Genomic DNA, 16,332 nt, shown 5'->3' on the forward strand with positions numbered 1-16,332 from the left:
ATTGGTCGTTCAATAATCAAGAAAATCAGCCTGGCTGGTTTCTTATGATCATCTGATGAGCGGTCGGCGGTGTGTGTTTGTGTGTGCAGGAGTGACTTATAAAGAAAAGCAGGAAGAGGCCTGAGAAGGAGGAGGAGGGGGGCTGAGACAGTGATGAGATGTTTTAACTAACGCAACATGTCTCGCTTTCACTGAGCTGCAACTTGTGTTTGACACACATTTACAGCGCCATCCTGATGAGAAGATGAGCTCCAGATTGCAGAACAATCATTCCAACATCAGTTCATTTCCTAAAGGGGTTAAAGTTCATCTCATGAATTTATTACAAGAAGAAGAAATAGGTAAAGCTGAACTAGAACTTCACAGAGCAGGAGCACTGTTTTCTATCTAAAAATCCTGATTATGAAGTCTAAAGCCAAACCCAATCCCAAATGTTTCCTTAGAACAGCCTAAATCAATTATCATGATAGCCTGATGATTTCTGATACATGAACGAGGATCCTCTGTATTATTTTTTCTCAGTTTTTTAAAGTGCTTCTGCAGCTCAGTAGCAAGCAAAAACGACTGATCATCTTGTTTACAGCGACTGCAGCATCATGTTGTACATTGAAACACATTCTGAGTTGGGTGAAGGATAGAGATGCAAACACAAACCATAACTAGCTGCTAATTTTGCACATTAACTAGTTTTTTAATAAATAGTTTAATCTTACGATGGCCGACAGGTGCAAACACACTGCAAATACAGAAACATGGTGCATAAATGAAAACAACTACAAGATGAAAACGCTGCAAATTCACTGACACAATGGAAGTGCTCCGGGTTTCTAGGGTCCGTGGTGCGTTTTCACCTGACAGACAGACAACGGTGAGGCGAGAAGTTTGAGCAGAGCGCAGGCAGAGAAACTACATTAAGGTACGTATTTTTATCTATTTATTTATTACATTTGACCTAAATCTTGTACAATATTAAAAAAAGATCAGCTGATTTAAGTTTATTTAATTTAAATTTAAGTAGAAACTTTGGTAATGTTAGTGTATCCGGAGTGTTAGCTAACCTTCCTTTTCCTTTTTCCTTAGTGTTTTGATAGCACTTAACGCTAGTTTCCCTCGACCTCACTTCCACATGTTGTACAAGTGCTTTATAATAACTAATGGAGCATTGAGGGGGTTTGGAATAACAAAAACGTGGAGAGGTGACGAGGAGACAGTAGTAACGTTGCCAGAGTGAAGAACTTTTTAATACTTTTAACATATCATCGTCCATATTTCCAGGCTGTCATTTTTTGCCCTCTCTGTGGCCAACATCTGGGCACTGCCCACGTTTTCTGTGCCTCATGTGGAATAAAAGGAACTGTTTTTGGCTGAAGCTGAAGGCAACAGTAAGCAGTCTTGACTATGTGTATTTGCATTTTCTTGACTACAAGGATCCAGTACACCACTATTTGTCGTCAGTACTGCTGTTCTTCAGATTATGTATGTATAATACAGACGTTGTGATGATATTGAAGCCCAATTTTTTACAGACTTATAATAGCTTATGTGGTTATTATAATTTATATTAGTTCTTAGTTCATGTAATCAAAATCAGATTTGAGTCAGTGGGGCAGACAGTGTGTTTGTGTGTTGTCATGGTGTGATGTTTTGGTTTTAATAGACTTCAACCTCTTATAAGAATAAACGGGCACACATGGTGTGTAAGATGGGGAGATCTGCCTTAGTCATTCATGTACTCCTCTTGGTCTTCAGTGTGTACAGGTCCTCAAGAGATGCCAGATATCAACTGAAGGTCTTCTCTGCTGAATGAGGGAAGTTACCTCTTAAATTGTTTTTCCCCCTTAGTTTTTCAGCACCTGCATCAGACAGTCCCACAGTGATTTAAAAGTATTTAAATGATGGCTACAGTTTTTGGCTTTCCTGGCTACAAATCATGATATCAAAATTAGCCTTCGCTCTCTAAAGACTAAACTGAAACGATTATCACTGTTCAGACAAAAAACCTTTTCTCCTCTTGAACTTGTACGTGCTGCAGTAGAAGAACTTAAGGGACCAGGTGGGCATGATGGCTACCATTTGATGTGGCAAACATTGCGGCAGAAATATTCTCTGACAGTAAAAAGGGATGATGTCATGGCTATAATTGCTTGATCCTTTAGGAACTGAACTTCGTGCAAGACAAAGTTTTGTAAGAAGAGTTTACAGCTCAAGTGGACCAAATGATGTCTGGCACGTTGATGGTTACGACAAATTAAAACCATTTGGTTTGGCCATCAGCGGCTGTATTGATGGCTACTCCCGCAAAGTACTGTGGTTGTTGCGTGGACCGAGCAACAAAGACCCTGTTATCATTGCACAAAACTACCTGTGCTGTTTATCACAATGTGGAATCATACCAAAGTGGCTCCGCACAGAACTGAAAATGGCACAATGGTTGCAATCCATTCTGCACTAAGATCAACACAAAGATGATTTTGTTGGGGCTGCCAGTCATAAGTCTGGTTCTTCAACCACAAACCAGTGAATTAAAAGCTGGTGGTCATTCTCTTTTGACTCAGACATCAGGCTTTGCAGTGGTAAATCTAGTGTGACTGCTTATGCTAAAGTATTTATTTCCTCTCCACTGATTTGATCAGAATCTGGTAGATTCTTTTATTCAGGATAAACTTTTTGTGGCACTGCAGGTTTACAGCCTTCATTCAGCGTGATCATTGAAATGTTAATTTTTGAATCCTATAACATGTAAATGAATCAGCTAAAACATTAGTTCTCAATCCTGGTCCTCAGGGCCCTCTGCCCTGCATGTTTTCTATGTTTCACTGCAGGTGTGTTTAAGCAGGGAAACATGCAGGACGGAGCTCTAACTTGAGTCTGTGTGCAGGTCTCAATTGTGGATGGACCTAACGAACGACCTGAGGGCAGTCATGAACACAAATGCCTAGTGAGGTTTGTGTTTACAAGTTTCCTTCAGCTGGACCTTGATGAATGGCAAGAAAAATGGAACACACATAGCATCAGACCTGTTAAACAGTCTCGCTGTCCATCTGGCAAACAAAATGCCATGTATGACCTACCACAAAGAATTACAGCATACCAGTTGGCTGAAAACAAAATAATGTAAATGAAATCTAATGTGCATATTTTACTCCCAGGTTTGGAGGAACCATGTGTGGGTTCTCTATCTCCCGGGAGGAACTGTGCCAGTTTATGAATAGGTCACCATACAGTTCATGTGGCGACGACCATCTCCAGGCACACTTTGAAACTGTTCATAAGTTTTGGACATTGGTATTTTGATTATGTTTGTACAGGTGCTGCTGATAGGAAAGCAAGATGTCTCCAGTAAAATCAGTCTGGGCTGTGGCTGAAATCCTGCAGGAGGCAGAGTGTTTAACCCAGTGGCGAACATCAGGATGTCCCGGAGGGAGAGACCAGTTTGTTTTTCTGGGGAGGAGGAATATTGAGCTTAGTTTTTAAAAGCATTTCAATCCTGCCATCAGTATTAGATAATGTGAGGGAAACATTAAAAACCGTCTGTTTCAAGAAGATAATCTCTCCAGAATCCTAGAACTTTTGTTTCTTTCAGTCGTCTTGTGCTGCCTTTTTCGCTCATTTGGACCTCAAAGATTTCTTCAACTTTTCAATCAATCAAATTTTATTTATAAAGCGCTTTTCATGCAAAGGCAACACAAAGTGCTTTACATAGTATAAATGAATGCATATTAAAATGAAAAAAGAAAATCACAGAACAAAAACAATAAGCCATTTACACACCCAGTTATGTGACAGATTAAACACCTCCCACCCGCCCCCCCTCACCCATCCACACACACACAAACTTTTGCAGATGTGAGCTGTTCCTTGCTGGCACACATAAAGGCCCTGAAGACAGATACATACTGCTCCAAAGGATGAATAACATCCAATGCTGAAAGTCCATCCTTGAATCTAGAAAACATTTAGAGCAACCATTACATCTAGGATCCTAACAATGACAGCATCTTAGGACGCAAGCCCACCAATCATATATTAATCTTATTTGTTACATCTTGGTTTTACATTGTCCAGTTAATGTAAAACCAGTCAGCATTTACAAGCAATCAAAAACAAGTCCAGCACTTTTAGTAAAACCATATTAACCCAAATACATGATGACTTTTTCATTCTCAATAGCTTTTGTAAGGTTGGGATTATTAATGTATGTACTACTGTACATACATTAAACAGGATAGAAAAGTACTTGAGAGTTGCAGATAAAGAGATTACAGGGACCTACAGTCCAGAACTTGTCTCAGGTGCTAAGAAGACATGATATTAAGGGGACTGGTTATAATTGTCACGTGAGAAACAGTGTTTAGTGTGAGGGAGAAGCAGGTTTGATATTAACAGCTGATTTAACCTCTCCTTAATGTAGGCAGGATAAGATGAGAGATGTAAGTGTTTACTGACAAAAAAAAGACTGATTCATCATGGGCTGTGCAGGAGAGATGTCTGACATGGTACAGTGTGAAGGTAGCAGACAATAAAAAAGTCCAGTCTTACAGTCGCTGCATTGGCTCCCTGTCCATTTCAGGATTGATTTTAAAGTGCTTTTAGTAGTTTATAAATGTCTTAATGGTCTTGGGCCCTCTTATTTATCCAACTTGCTTTTAGATTATGAACCCTTGCCCTGAGGTCCTCTGGTAGCGGTCCATTAGTTGTTCCAAGGGTGAGGACCAAGGCATATGGTGAGGCCTCTTTCCATTGTTACGGCCCTCATCTGTGGAACAGCCTGCCGGAGAACCTCAGGGCTGCAGAGACTGTTGATGTTTTTAAAAAGAGGCTTAAGACCTTTTTAGCTTAGCTTTTAACTAAATTTTATTTGATCTTAAGCTTTTTTTTTTTTTTTATTAATTTTATATCTTATTTTATTTTCATTATTTCATGTATTTATTTTATTTATCTGTTTATTTATTTATTTACTTACTAGCTTATTGTTTCTTAAGGTTATTTAATATTTGTTTTAACTCCAGTGTTTTCCTCACGGGGATCCCCCATGCTGGGGGCTCTGCCTGCTGAGTTTGGGGGTTGTTGCTGCAGTGATGGCCCTTGTCTGGGTGGCTGGGGCCCTGCACTGCAGCCTTATGGCTGTGGTGTTGGCCCCGGTCTGCCCTGATCAGGGTGGTTGTCGTGATGGCGGCCTCTGTAGGACATGGGTGGACTGGCTCCTGGTGTGGATAGATTCCCATGATATTGTTTCCTCGCAGCAACATCAAGCCAGGTGGTTATTATAGTATAGTAGTGTTTTATACTACTTTTAGTACAGAGAAAGAAATCAAGGAGTCGTGTGCCGAATTGGGGGGGAGGGTGTATCTGCTTTGTGTGTATATATATGCATGTTCGTGTGTGCAACTGTACCTTTTTTTCTGTTTTTTTTTTTTAAATATGCATAAATTAATTTTTCATGTAAAGCACTTTGTGTTGCCCCAGCATGAAAAGTGCTTTATAAGTAAAGTTTGATTGATTGATTGATTGAATATAAAAAAATAATGTTAATGGAATGAAATAGGACCCTGGGATTATGTAGTGGGGTTAATTTCAGGTTTAAAGGAATTGTTGATATATTTAAATCTAGAATAAAATGAAGAATGGATCTTAAAAGAATTTCTGTCATGTTGGTGTAAATAGTAAAAAGTAAATGGTCTTTTCTGATCCAACCACTCATTTTCATGTCAGGTAGTTGTTTGCCTCCAAGGCCTTAAACATACAAACTTCTGGATTATCCCAGTGGTGGAAATTATGTAAAAGCAATTACAGCTGTTTGCAAAACCCTTAGCCGTGCAAATGTACATTGTTATCCTCTGGTAGGCCTTTCCAACTGCCTCCTTGTATTTCTGCATGTTGAAAGGGATGTCTGCTCCTGGGATGTTTGTAACTTCCTCAGGGCATCAGGGTACAACAAAACGTGGGGAGCATCTTCCATGTCCTGGTTAAAATCTTTCAGTTTCCTTGTGGCAGCAGCCAGCAGCTGTTCAGACGACCACTCAGGTTGGATGTCAAGCGGAAGTGACTTTCCTCTAACAGGCTTCAAGGAGTCGCCATTCATCTTCATTAATCCTACATAAATCTAAAGATATGGAAGAACAAAGAAATAAATAACATTTAACTTATTGATACAATCTGTTATTTTACAGTATATGAATGTCCGTTGGTCAACAAGTGTGTGAGCATACCTTCACTTTTTTCTGTTCCTTCTTAGACCTAAGACGTATCTTTGAAAATGTCTTTCTCTCCCTCTCTTTTATTTCCCTAAATTTGAGAAGGGACTCTACACCTGATCTTACTGCTACAAAGAGAAATTAAAACACGGCCAAAGTTTAAACGTATGAGGTAAATGTATGACAAAGTAATCCCTGAGCAAAGATGGCATCAGCCTCTGCTAGATTTTTAAGCCTGAGCTGATGTCATCTTGTAAAATATCCTTAATTCCATACGCTCACAAACCCTTGGTTACTATATATCATTTGTTAATTGCTCCAGAAATAGAAAAAATTTTCAGGAGCTAACTGATCAGGACAGCTCCTGTAGAGCTATAACAGTTTCAGACAGTTAGACATAAAGACAGCTAAACTGAGGGGTTGCATCAAGAGCCAAGTAAAAATTAAAATCATAACGAAGACTCGTGCAAAGCTCTTGTGGAGGATAAACGATGGAGCAGGACAATTTGAATGACAGATCCCCTTTGACCTTACTAAAATGTTAATCATTAAACTTCATTGCAGGTATTTTAGAACACCTTATATATGCTTGCAACTAAACAACATGGTGCCAAAATGTATTTGTAACCAAGTCTTTTACTAGCTTTTTTAAAAAAAAACAAAACTGTTTACCTGTACTGGCGCTTGGCTGTGCATTGGGATGTCCACTGCCCGTGGGCATCTCGGCAGGAGTGTTTGCAGCATCTTTTAGAAATGAAATATTTCTCCCACATACACAACAAAAGGCCGAGGAACCTGTTACCATCGATGCACAGAATGGACAGCACATCTGTGGGAAATGAAGAGGACAGTTTGCAGCGTCTGTAAGGTTATGTCAGAGATGGTGGATCTTTTGTTTTCCTTCATATTGCTAAAGTTGTAGCGCCCCAGGACCCAAACTAAAATTAGTTTAACAAGTGCTTTATTGCCATCTCCTTGTGTTCTCTCTGTTATTCATATCCATATGTGTAAGTGAGGTCGAGGGAAACTAGCGTTAAGTGCTATCAAAACACTAAGGAAAAAGGAAAAGGAAGGTTAGCTAACGTCAACACTCCGGATACACTAACATTACCAAAGTTTCTACTATGCTTATGTCAATAACTTAAATCAGCTGATCTTTTTTTAATATTGTACAAGATTTAGGTCAAATGTAATAAATAAATAGATAAAAATACGTACCTTAATGTAGTTTCTCTGCCTGCGCTCTGCTCAAACTTCCCGCCTCACCGTTGTCTGTCTGTCAGGTGAAAACGCACCACGGACCCTAGAAACCCGGAGCACTTCCATTGTGTCAGTGAATTTGCAGCATTTTTATCTTGTAGTTGTTTTCATTTATGCACCATGTTTCTGTATTTGCAGTGTGTTTGCACCTGTCGGCCATCATATAATCTCCGTTAAAGAGAGTGCAAATTAAACAGTAAGAACCAAAAGCAAAAGATGACAAGTTTAAGTAGGAACTTAGTGGCAACCATCAATAAAGGTTTCACTATTTCAGCAGTTCCAGTGCTGGTTCCGACTGGAACTGGAAACCAGTTATTTCCATTTCCACTGCCAAAGATATGGATCCAGCCAAAAAACAAAACAAAATAAACAACTCTGTAGTGGCCAAGAACAAAGAGCCACTTATGTCAGGGGTGGAGTAGACCAACTAGACCTCATAAAAGGATTGGGCTACCATGACTAAAACCACCACATTCTGCTTAATTCAAACAAAAAAATAAATAAAACTGAGCTTTATTTGGATGAATGTGAAGCTGAAGCAGCAGTATTAGAACATAAGCTCAGCTGTCTCATCATTTTCCTGCTGTTTAAACTTCTATTACTGGTTAAACTGGGATCGCAGGCCACTGTGTTGGATAGAGCACAATCACCATTTTTACTTCAATGTAGTTCTGGGTTTCAAAACATGTTTTATTATTGCATATATATATATATATTTTAACAGCATTTACAAATCCTGTTCATAAATAAACGCTAGTTGGGGTTGATTCCACACTAGACTGGAAAACATTGGCTTGGATTGAAAAACCAAAACAAACTAATCCGTCCAGCCCACATAGTTTTCTCTATGTAGGTTCAAACATGTATTGGAAGATGTGTTTATTTTGCATCCCGGCGTAGCTGCGTGGTGACTTCCTGCCTTTGGAAAAGCTGGTTTTCTACACAACCAACTTATTAGTGGCCGTAGCATCATCCCTGAAAAGGCACTGGACCCATTTTGGCTTGAAAATTCGGAAGTGACATATAAACCTGTGGTATCTACAAGTCACTAATTCAAACCTTCTTTGCGACTTGCTAAATATACCCTGAAATTTTTTTCTAAATGTAACAGCAATTCTCAGCAGGAGAAGAAATAAGAACCAGAGGCTCTGCTGTAAAATCATTGCTGCGATGCTACTTGTACTTTCAAGTACCATCTGTTCAAAATTATGTATAAAGAATAAAAAAGGATTACCTAGCAACCTCTCATTTTCTTTTCTCACATTTTCCCTGTCTAACACCTCTTCTTCGCTGCCTCTCCTTCCTTCCATTATTTTACCATCTCCTTTTATCCCCAGAACATCTCAAACACCTCCTCACATTTCCTCATTCACTCCCAGCATCACATTTCTTTTGTTTTGTTCTGCCGCTGTAATCTCACACATTCTTATTTTGTCTTTCTCTCTGTGTGTGAGACACTCTTCCAACATCTTCCAGTCTGTTTTTAGAGCGTACCATTTTCAGCCTTCTCACGCCTCATCTTGTCGTTAGCTTTGTTTTTGTTGGTATGACATGCAACTACTATCTGGGACAGAAATATGAATGAAATCAAGACATTAATGACTTTGCGTTTCAGACTGATGTCAGTCTAAATGTTGGCATCTTTCCCATATGCACATAAAAGAGGTAACATTTTTTTATTTTATTTAACCAGTTAGGTTTGGTATTATAACTCAAATAGCAAACACACCAATTAAAAGTCAGCACAAGCCTGACATCATCATTTTAATCGATCACCTGATGATATTTATACGCATACTAAAACGTTTATGAATCCACTACACTATTTCAACTGAGGCAAACTCTTGGAAGGACAAAAAAGACTAATCGTTCATTCTTTTGTTCATTTATTCATTTTCTATACCGCTGTAGGGAGACAGGAAGCTGGAGTCCATCCCAGCAATTAGCAGGTGAGAGGCAGAGTGCACCCTGGATAGGTCGCCAGTCAACCACAGGGCCAACGCAGAGACTAACAACCAATCATGCTCACAGTCATTGAGTATTTAGTGACCAATTAACCCAAACCAATTAACCGGAGAAGACCCAGGCAAACACAGGGAGAACATGCAAACTCCACACAGAAAGGCCACTGTTCAAACCTTCCCCCAGCCGGGCTCGAACCAGCGAGCTTCTTGCTGTGAGGCCGTGGTGCTAACCTCCCCACTTTCCTACTGATGCTGAAAATGGGGGATTTCTTTTGAGAATTAAAAAGAATTAAAGAATTTGAGAATTAAAAAAAACAAACTTTCCTTTGCTAGAGTGCATATATTCGATGTCTGGAGTCAATACTAACTTAAAAGTTCTGAAAAGAAAACCCCAGAAACCTGTTTTAAAATGGGTCCGACAAATATATGGGCTTTATACTTTAAACCAGCTTTAAAACTTTACATCAACTTTAATTAAATTTACTTTGCCTCAGTTGTGGAAGGTTGGAAGTCTTTTGCTCTTGCTTTTTATCTTTGTTTGTTTAACCTTTTAAGACAGGAATCACCAATGTTCCTGACGTCATGCATACTGATGATCCTGTGGACATCTGGACAGTCTTAAAGGTTGATATTTTACATCCTGACAACAAAGTCTGAACTTTTACTTGTTTTTTCTTAATTTTTCCCCTTAATTTAAAAGTACTCTATGTATATAATATTTCTGAACATACCTACTAAAATTCTAAACAAAACAAAGAAACATGACCGTGTTATGGCCCCTGTTCATTGCAGGCAGCTGTAGCTCATCCTGCAGGTAATTGCCTGGCAGTGACGTCTGTTCGGAGTGGCTGGATGAGACGCACCTCACTCTCCTCCTCGCTGATTGGCTCCACGGCCAACCAATCGCCTTGCAGCTTCCTGAAGTCCAGGAAATAAAGGCTTGCTGCAGGGATCATTCTGGAGGGAGAAGCTGGACTGCACAGACAGCTTCCCCCTCACTTTGGCAGAGTTCTGATGGCATTGTTGTTCTGTGTGTGCTGTGTAGATATGGTAGCCTTTTGTGTAATGGACTATTTCGTGTTTACAGCAGGGTTAACCCCAGCTGTTTATGTTTTCCCTCGGGGATATTATAGTCCTGTTGAGTAGGGCTTACCTTTTGTGTCACGCACAGTTTAGGTTTGAGCAATGCCTTTTGTTAGTGTATGTGTGTTCTGCCATTTCGCTAACCATTTAGTTATTCATTCGTTTGGTGTTAAAAATTTGTTTGTCATGTTGGGCTAGATTAGGATTTCTGTTTGTGATTGTGTTTAGTTTATTGGGACTGCAGCTTTTGTACTTTAGTTCTCGCCCAGTTAGACGTTCCTTTTTGTTTGTATAAGTTTGGTATGGTTTACTGGGTGGGCTATATGTATGGTTTTAGGTTTAATATGTGTTTTTCTTTTTGCAGTTCCTCTAACCCCAACATTTGACTAGGTTTTGATTTCTTGTTTTACCCATTATTTATTCTTTTAACAATAAAATGCTGTGTTCTTACCCGAACAACTCCCCACGACTATATTTTATGTTGCGCCCCACTCATGCCCCTGAATCGGGTCGTAACAGACCGATATGCAACAGAGGAATTACACCTGGTACTGGCTGGTGTAGCCGACTAACCAGCGGGCCAGCCTGCCCAATCAACTTTCTGGTTCAGCATTGGTTGTTTTAACAACCTTGGCAAGTTCAACTCATGAGTTGTGAGAAAATATAGCAAAACTGATGGACAAGAGCCAGCTGCGAACTGTAAACGCTCCACACCTGACACGCTCCTGATGTAAAATGCTGCGCCATGCGGGTCTGAAGAAAACTGTGGCGCAGCCGTAGTGTGGCGCACACACCGGTGTAAAGGAGGGGTAATACCAGCTGCTAAAAATTGGGGTGTAAATTCATGTAAATTCAAGAAAAAGCTGTATCTCTATGGTATCTTCACCAAAACATGTCGCAGACATTTCATTAAAGAAAAAGAGCATAACATTAGCCAATCATGGACAAGAGATGCATGAGAAATCTCTTGTTTAAGTTTAGGCAAACTCTTTTTGGCAAAGACTGGATGAAGCATGTAAAATAGTACAACAAATACTGATTTCTGTAGTAATTTTATTATACAAGAAGTAATTAATTCTTACTGCTGAATGAATAACTAAGTTACCTCAAACATGGTTTTATTGAACATCATCAACTGGCTGCAAGCTAAGTGAATGCATGGCAAACCTTGGCAGCGCACGTCCTGCAGTCACAACTCAGTGCCAATTAAAATACCCTTAGTTAAAGTAAAAGTGAACTTCTAAAGAAAACTTTAAACTGGGTCTTGAACATTTAAGAGAGAAAATGATGGTTTTCCACATGATCTTCCACAAAACTAAATGGAATTCTTGCCTTTGGTTACATCGGTGGAACAGCAGCTTTTAAGCAGCAGGAGACTTTTTGACTGTGGCAAACAGAGCAAAGCAGTCTGGGCCATGATGAAAAACAGCACCGTCACCGTTTGTTCACTATACTTCCTCCCCTTCCCTCAGAAATATGCAAACAAAGACAATGAGAGCAGCTCAGATCCAAGCCACACACAAACATACACTCACACAGGGTCAAAATCACTTAGGATGACATGCAAAGTGGTGCTGATAAAAGCCCCGCACTAACTTTGATGGTGTAGAGTTCGCTCCTCACTCACTTTCCACACAGCACCTTTGCATAGATAACACGAAGTGGCGGACAGAACAAAAAAAATAGGGAAAAAAGTGCTTCCTGTTTGGCTCCTCCTTGATCCCAGATGGAGAAATGGAAATATGCTGCAGGAGAATTCTGACAAAACTGGAAATACACTCGAAAGAATGGGAGAAAAACTTTCTGTTTGCCTGTTATGTCCATGAGTTTTAATAGTTTTGGATACATCAACAAGACCTACTGTTTTTCTCAAGTGACCATCCAACACTTCATATTTCTAGGTTTACATTTTTAAGTCTACGTCTGTACTTGAAGGACACCTGCACAAACCCACATTCTCACCCACTCCAAGATAATATCAGCGTGTGAATTCTGTGTTGTTGACATGTTTACTTCTCCCACTGTTGGACTGTGGTATGCATGAGTGTAAAGCATATGTGAAGTGTTAGCATGGGTGTTAGCCTGCGATCTAGGTTCGTTCTGCCTGCGTACATGCCTTTACAGCAGCTGCTGACGGGAAATGGCTGCACAGAAGGGATAAAGAGACAGACTCAAACGTGCATATTTACTGTAACTAAAAGGAACTTTTTCTTATCTACTTTTAGCACAAAGTGATACTTGAGGAAAGATAAATTGTGGATAAACAGTGATTATATCCCTAACCCCAACCCTAACCCATAAACATGAGAAGGTTTTTATTCTGATCACTAATATACAGTTATGAGTAAAATGTTTTGCAAATATTTTCCATGAACGACTACATACAGTAGTACTTTCCTGCCCCCATGCTTCAAAATAACAAGCTATTAGAAACAAAAAAACTGACTTCCATAAAGAGTCGAGACCAATGAGTCAGTCTGTCATGGTCTTATAACAGAAATATAAATAAATAAGAACAAATCCAAAAAGAGATACTAAAAGAGGTGTGAAACATAAAATTTGGTCAAGAAGAGTCCCAGATAAACTCTGGTGGACTGTCACAATCACACCTAATAGTCCACCGGACTTCGTTCGATTTGGGGCTCTTTACTGCGGCATTCAGCCAGTCTAAGTTTGCATTCACGCTGCTCTTTAACTAAGCAAACCTTGTGAATAAAGGGATCCCTACCTCGCCCGAGGTGGTGCAGTATGAAGAGTTACTAAAGAAGACAGGAAAAAATAGAAAACTTGCTCATCGATTGGTTAATGCAGGTATCTTCCTAGGGCTGTCCGATTATGGGAAAAATGATAATCACGATTATTTTGATTGAAATTGTGATCTCAATTTTTTAACACGATTAGAGAAAGAGAGAGAGAGAGAGTGTGTGTGTGTGTGTGGGGGGGGATTTCATGTTGAAATCCGTGTCAATAAAATGTAGCAACATTAATATACAGCCACAGGTCCACAGCAGTGGCGAAACATTGGACTGTAGCCACGTCCTTCACTACACCCTCACCACACTCATCATCCAGGGAGAGACGCTCCACTAACATGGAGACGAGACGGCAGCGATGCTGTTTGTCCAACATGTTGATGAGTTTCTTAAATCCGGGTTGTTCACTGTTAACTGAGAAAAAGTTCTGTTTGTTTATAACGTTTATCTCTCTGTGTCTCTGGATTATTTAGTCGCGACTCAAAAATTGAACATTTTTCTGTTTTCTTATGTCGCGTCACCCCCGTGTGCACGTCTGCGTGAACGTACGCAACATTTCACATGCACGAATGTCGCCTTGGCTGGAGGAGGACAACAATTTCCGCCTCATCGCACAAGTTCCATAAAAAATGATGGAGAAGGAGCGACGTCGCCTCCTGTGTGTCCAGCCCTTAACTGGCGAGGTGTTTGCAACTTGCGCTGAATAAAACTAAAGCAGACGGGGCTGTGGGAGGAGTCTGCAGCAGTGGGAGGAGTCTGCAGCAGTGGGAGGAGTCTGCAGCAGTGGGAGGAGTCTGCAGCAGAGCGCTGAGCAATGCTAGCTGCGCTCAATTTGCAACTGAAAACAGCACATTAGGAAACTTCGAAGGACAAAAATAATCGGATCCTTTCATTTTTATGATTGTTAAAAACCCAGATTGTAATTGCGATTAAAATTCAACTAATCACCCTGCCCTATATCTTCTGCCACCTATTGTAGCCCGATATCCATATTACACAGGATTAATGCGCATCAGACTTCGGCTGCACATTAACACCTCCCCAAACGAACTGGACTTTCTAAGTAAACAAAATAAAATTTGATTCACAAAGGGCAGGCGTGAGGTCATCGTTAGACTGTACTGGTACAGAAATGATACAAACATTAGAATGAACGTGAGAAAACGTGTGCGTAAATCAATCCAATTTGCATTTGTGGCGGTTTTGTGTCTTCTTCAGTCTCAGTCCTCACTAAGACTTATTGAGTTATATGTTTTTACACAATGATCTGCTGTATAATAATACCACTATTTGTCTGATTAATAAAACTTTGGGAAAGAAAAAGACGTTGATTAGCTAGTTGATCAATCATTCAAACATAGATTTTTTTTATTAAATAAAACAAATTATAGGGATTTAGTTATGAACACCAACATGAACATGCACTCACAAGGACACACAGTTGAACAGCAGGCCTCAGTCCGGATGGCGGCATTGTTCACGGTGATAATGGAGCTGTATCCAACTGTAAAGCACAGATCACTGAGGAGACTGGCTCTACTCCAGATGGGGAGGCAGCGAGGAAAAAGGAACAGGATGCCATAACCTCGCCTCAAACAGAGGGCAGGAACCACAGCTGCAGCCGTGCACACACAAACACACACACACATGCCGGGATAAACACGCCAGATGACCCCATGCCTGTTTCAACCCACAGGAATCTACAGAAACACACACGGCTTAGAGCCTTACATTTACATTAAAACAGAAAAACAGATGTAACTTTCAAAGGCAAAATAGCACAACAAACTTCTTATGTCCTCACGTAAAGTGCACCTCCTTTAGCGAGCCAGCTGTAATCATGCAGCTCTGCTGTCAAAAAAGGAGAAAGTAAAGGTAAAGGAGGAGCTGGAAGCAGCAGAAGACAGAAGCAGAAGCTGCCCGAGTTGTTTGAGTGTGGAAAATATGAAGGGCAAAAAAGTCAAGATGCTTGAGAAGATTAAAAGGTGAGAATGTTACTCAGCCCCTCTCATAGCTATCTGTGCCTGGTTCATAACAATGTTCTCACAGAAAATAATAAATATTATTATATGATACCATGAGAATATGTAATATGAAACTCTTCTTCAAAGCTTTACATAAAAATTTTTTTCAATATATTTGAGTTTTTTTTGTTTTGTTTGTGTCAGCACTAAACAAGCTAATATTGTTATTGTTCAAATTCTTTCTGACATGAGCTCAGCATTACACATCTAATCTTACTGCACCTTCCTTGTAGGTGGCATCTTAGACACGTCTGCATTCTCTCAGTCAAAACTTTTTTCATGGTCGTCCTTAATGGTTCTTTGTCACTGTTTGATTCATGGCATTCCCCAAGGCTCAATCCTGGGCAACGCCATTATTACAATATAATTAAATTAAATTAAATTACACTAAAGCACAGAGCAATGTGTTACCCCTAGTTACTCCAAAGAATAACGTACTACCATTCCTGAGAAAATATTGACAATATAAGCAATGGTGCTCGGGAGTAATAGAGTTTTAAGGGTTAATGTACACCTTATTTATATATTTTTAAAAAAGTTCTGTACAAATCTACAAATTATGTCTGAGATCCAAGAACGTATTTTCAAAAACATATTTATGTGGAAATTCACCGTTTACTTTAAAACGGATGCAACTCACACATACAGGATGGTTTTTATACACCTGTAATAATGCTATTGAATTTGAGCTAATTAAACATTTATTGAAAGTGAAAATGCCTCTGATGCCATGAGCCCTTTTCCTGTGACATAAAATGAGCACTAACATCACATGTGGGCTCCTAAATGATGTAATCAGGCTTGTATGAAACTAATATTGCAATCATGCATGTAAATCCTTACAGATGTTGTTTTTTTCTCTTGTCTTTGCTGTCTTATCAGTCTTCTGCAAATTATATTCATGTGCTCCATGAATTGTGACATTGAAAGCATGCATGCATGAGTTTTGGTCTTAGCCTGTGAAAAGTGCTTCAATTGAGGAATTAAGGATTACTGGAGCTTGAGTTGTCAGCGATTTAGAAAAGATAAAAGGATGTGAGTGGGGGGTACATCT

The 16,332-nt window shown here is 39.7% G+C and overlaps 1 long non-coding RNA gene across 2 annotated transcripts; it reads right to left on the reverse strand.

Annotated features, from left to right (window-relative positions):
* Window positions 1-5,826: 5,826 nt before the first annotated feature.
* On the reverse strand, window positions 5,827-7,495 carry LOC121640757. Of its 2 annotated transcripts, XR_006010567.1 has the most exons (3): window positions 7,306-7,325; window positions 6,867-7,245; window positions 5,827-6,103 (listed from the first exon to the last, which is right to left on the reverse strand). It is a non-coding gene; the product is annotated as an uncharacterized LOC121640757 (long non-coding RNA). The 2 variants fall into 2 exon arrangements; XR_006010566.1 differs by having other exon boundaries at window positions 6,867-7,495.
* Window positions 7,496-16,332: the final 8,837 nt, after the last annotated feature.

Source organism: Melanotaenia boesemani, chromosome 5, assembly GCF_017639745.1.
Source record: "Melanotaenia boesemani isolate fMelBoe1 chromosome 5, fMelBoe1.pri, whole genome shotgun sequence".
Lineage (NCBI taxonomy): Eukaryota > Metazoa > Chordata > Actinopteri > Atheriniformes > Melanotaeniidae > Melanotaenia > Melanotaenia boesemani.